Source organism: Myotis davidii, unplaced genomic scaffold, assembly GCF_000327345.1.
Source record: "Myotis davidii unplaced genomic scaffold, ASM32734v1 scaffold1496, whole genome shotgun sequence".
NCBI classification, from domain to species: domain Eukaryota; kingdom Metazoa; phylum Chordata; class Mammalia; order Chiroptera; family Vespertilionidae; genus Myotis; species Myotis davidii.
Window position 1 is genome coordinate 264,882 of NW_006287744.1, and position 4,986 is coordinate 269,867.

Below are 4,986 nucleotides of genomic sequence, written 5' to 3' on the forward strand. Positions count from 1 at the left end.
TTACAAAGTAGATACATCTTAATATATCAGATGGCTTCCTTTGGCAAAGTTTTCAAACTAGATGATAGGGCAGTTTGGGCATGTATCTACATGAAAAGATCTTCTCTGTTTGAAAGTATCTTCCCTTATTTCTTTTACTGTTAACTTTCATATGAAAGGGCAACTCATTTTGGTTTTACAGCATAGCTCAGTGGAAGACATTTGTTGTTCTGGCTTAGGGCTCTCTGTTTTCCAAGCCCTGGGAGTTAAAAAGTTTACCTTCACTGATTAACAGAGAGATGAGTAATTGAGCAATGTGCCTGGAGAGATCGGATGGTAGAGGTATGTACATTTTAAATGAATTTTGATTTTATTAAATGCATTTGCATAATTTGAAGAATGCATGTTGGTTGCATAAAAATACTGAGGTTGCTCATCTTCATAATTTCTGCAATTTTGTGTCTATGAATGTTAATAAGTTTCCTCCAACCCCCTTTTAATTGATGGTTCTAACTCATTTTACTAAGTTATGCCTTTGGAGATAAAAATAGCAGGGAAGGCCCAGACATCCTTCTCTGGGAAGATTCTTAATGGAAACTCAACTGCTTTTGAGGAAAATGCCTGTTTTCTCCTTGCATGGCACCAGTGATGTCCTTATTGTGTATTTTCCAAGGAAGGTCAGCCCAGCGCCACACTTACTTCAATGACTAATGGGGACTAGGCATCCTGGGGTCCTACCATGGCACAGCATTTCTATGAGGCTGGATTGTGCTGTAAACAAGGTAGACAACTAACCCCTTAATATTTTGCTTCTTTCTGACCAGATCCTGTACTTGTCTAACTATAATACTATATTTCTGTCAACTAAGAAATCTGGGCTGCTGCACAGAGGATTGCCCTACACAACCGAAAGCTCTAGAAGAAGATAGGCAGCAGAAGTAGATAAGAGGCTGCAGAAAACTGGTGCTGATTGAGATGTACCAATGAGGCCCAACTGGACCCTTGATCTTTGTGTCAAACCACAAGGCAGTTTTCTGTGTTTCCACACCCACTATCCCTTAGGAAGCCCCTAAGCAGCCGAATTATTTTGATTGCTTACTCTGAAATGGACTGAATGTTTATGTCCCACCAAAATTCATTTGCTGAAACCCTAATCTCAGCATAATGGTCTTTGGAAGTGGGGCCTTTGGGAGTTAACTAGGTCATGAGGTGAGGCCTTCATACATAGATGAATGCTCTTCTAAGACAATGTCTGAGGCCTAGCTAGTCTTGGCCATTGAGAAGACTGCCATCTACAAACCAGGAAGAAGCCCCTCACCAGGCGCTGGATCATCTGGGACTTTTCAGCCTCCAGAACTGTGAGGAAAACTGTCATTTAAGCCACTCAGTCTGTGGTATGTTACAGCAGCGAGTGCTGACTAAGACCCTTTCCTGGTAATGTGCATTATTCTCCAACTGAACATCATGGGAATAGTGCTAGAATCTGGATACTGGTTAAGCTAATGTATATGGTTACTTAAAAAAAATAAGTGATGGTTTATAAAGGGTTGTAGATAGTGCACAGGTGTTGGAGGTGGGAATGTCTCACCTAATCTAAGGCCTTATCATCTACTGGTGTTGGGCTCTGGCAGGTCATTTGGTGCCTTATTTATTCATATGGTAGAGGTGTTAATAATAGCAATAATATTAGTCACAACAACAAAAGCAACAACCATTTATAAAATCTGTTGACCGCTCTACTAGACACTTTATTGGCATTACCTCTGACCCTCAGCACCACCTGTGGAAGGATATTGCCATTTTACACATGATGAACTAAGGCTCAATAATGTGCTCGTGACCTCGCAACTATTGGACAGCATCACTATCGGCACTGATATGTGTAATTTATGGGACCACATTTGTGGAAGCGTCGTGCACAGAGTTTGGCTCATATTGTTTGTTGAAATGGCTAAAACCAGCAAGAGAGTACGTAATTCTCTGGAGGAGAGGAAGAAAGATCACGTCCAGGTTTCTGGATTCTTCCTTGTCTCTCCCTAGTTTCTGAATTCCATCCAGGATTACTGAAATGATAATTTAATTTTGCACTTTATAGCCCTTTTCACATTTCCTCCCCATTAGAAAGTAATGCATCTATAGCTCTTGCAATCAAAGTTTTTCTCTCTCATATCACCTCTAGTCCTATGGAACAGGGAAAGGAATCAGTGGTATTTAGAGATTTATTTCCAAAAGAACTGTGTAGTCTTGGGACTTATTTGTGACAGACCCTTCCCTCCCCCCACAAAAAAGAAAAACAAAAAACACAACAGGGAAGGAATCCACTTCCTAATTCCCACAGCCTAGTTAAAGCAACTCCGGATTTTCTGAGTCTCTCTGAAATTTCAACAGTGCTTTTCAAAGAAATCCAGTGACTGCCTGTCCTAGAATTGGCGAAGTATATTCAAAATGCAGATTCTAGAGCACTTCTGTAGCCCTATTCTAGCAAAATCTCCAGGAGCCCTAAGGCTGCCTTTTAACAAGATTCTCTAGTGGATTCTTCTTTCTCTCCCATTTGAGACCCACCACTTACGGTTCTGATTTGCTAGTGGGAAGGCTCACCTGTTCATGGGGAGAGGTTGACTGAACAACTTGACAAGAAGTTCAACCCCTTTTATTTTAAGTCTGAACTTGAGTTTTTGTGTGTGGAGGTTCCAACAATTTTGCAGTCAGATTTCATTTCTGAAGGAGTTGAGGAGATGGCATTTTCTCTATGTAGTTGTCCATAGTTTCAGTCCCTTAAAGCTATGACATGTGCCTGTGATAGTTGCATGTTCTGTTCCTTTCTGCCTTCTACTCATCTATCGCTTATTTAGCTGTTATTGGATGACAGCGATGGCTGCAAGTTGTTTACAAAAATCTAGTCTGAGTTTTGATGTAGATATTTTCTTGCTCACTTGAAAACTCACAATTATTGCTAAAAGAATAAGAACATAGCAAAAAGTGTTATTAAATCCCTTTGAAATGAAATCACTACCAAAAAATCCTGTGAGGTTGACCTGACTATCAGTCAAACAAATGCACCAAGCTTCTTTTTTATTGTTGTTTCTGCTTTTGATATTTGTAGTTGTTCTTTGATTATTCTGTTAAGGGCATATCTGATAAGATTCAGGTCAGACTTCCTATTTGCCTCTGTCACTGATAAATGAGAAGTTCTGTCCTTTGTACTCAGAATTGCATTGTATATTCATAAAGCCATTCTGGTGTCATTTAACACCTATTTGAATTTATATAAGTTATCACCCCCAAAATACATCCCTTAGGAACAGACCTTTTACATTGGTGGATCCTTTGGGTTCTATTTAAGATCTTATTTTATAAAGGCACATGCTTTTTATCTCTAGTTCTATATTTATTTTTTATGGTATATAGTGTCAGTGGACTCTCACACACACACACACACACCCTGGAGGCATTTTCAATACTAGAGAGAGATTTTATTTTTAATATTAAAATTTTTATTGTTTTCATACTGGTTTAAAAGTTATTATTGATTTCTATGAAATTTTAAAATAATTTGTGATACTTCAAATATATTCTATACATTTCTCTTTGTGCTTAATTTTACTGTAGTCATTTAAATTGGATAAAGTTTCAGACAAGGAATACTCTTTTTTTTTCAAATCTTTCCTAAGTTTTCCCAAACTCTGATATTTTCAAAAGCAAACCTTTTAAAGTAAATTCTGAAGGTGACTCTGAAGGGAACACGGCAACATGAATATAAACTTCCTACCTCTACTACTCATTCTGGAGCCATTTGCCTTTTGGGACAAGTGGCTGCTGTGGCAAGGGACTACTACTAGGTTGGTGAAATCTTAGGAGATGAAGGAAAAGCTGTTTTTGGTTGGCAGGGCTCTGTGCTTGTCCCGGGAGAAGGTAAACTTTGACCTCACATGACTTTTCTGAGTTGTTCAGCCTCACAAAGACCAAGGCCAAGGCCAAGATAGATTGAATTTGAAGGATGAGGTTTCCATGTCTCTGTGGGGGACACTGTGAGTCTATCTTATGCCCAGTCTATAGGGACAGGGATAATTTTAAAAAGTTTCACCTAAATTGAAGGCTGTAAATATAAATTTATTTTACACCCTTCCCCATAATAGGGTACATCCTTCTCAGGTAAAAACAAGTTTCACAAACTTCTGGACTAGTGGTTCTCAAATGGAAAAATTTGTTCCCCAGAGGACATTTGGCAATGTCCGGAAACATTTTTGGTTGTCACAGCTCAGGGGGAATGGATGGTGGTACTGGCATCTAGTGAGTGGAGGGTAGGGATGCTGCTAGACATCCTACAACTCACAGGACAGCTCTCACAGCAAAACATTATCCAACTCAATATACCAATACTGCCAAGGTTGAAAGAGCCTGTGTTAGACAAAAGAACAAGTTCCCACAAAAGGGAAAAAAAACCCCACAAAACACCATGTGTATCAGACTGGTATTAGATTCTTCATCTATAAGACTAGAAACTACAAGAAGTAATATAGAATCTGTAATTTAAGAGCAAAATACTGCAAAGGAAAAACTATTTTTCACCAAGATTTGTTACCCTAATACTTAATTTGAGAAGAAGACTAAAAAACAAAAGACATTAATATACAACAAATTTACCAGGGACCTCAAGATAATATCTTCATTTATCATATTTTTTCATGTATAAGATGCTATTTTTTTCTGCAATTGTTAGACTGAAAATCGAGGGGCGTCTTATATATGAAAGTCAGCCAAGCAAGGAGCCCTGCAGGTAATTAGCTTCTTCCATCAGGAGTCTTATTGTTACTGACGTCAGCTGATGCCATAATTGGAGGTGGAGGTGGAGAGTGCACAGATGCAACAGGGACCCGAGCGTTCTGAGCCCATACAATGTCAAAAAATAAAAAGATAAATACCAGTAAGCGATTGTCTTACTCTGCAAAATTCAAACTGAATGTAATCAGTTATGCAAAAGAGCATGGAAATAGAGCTGCAGAGAGA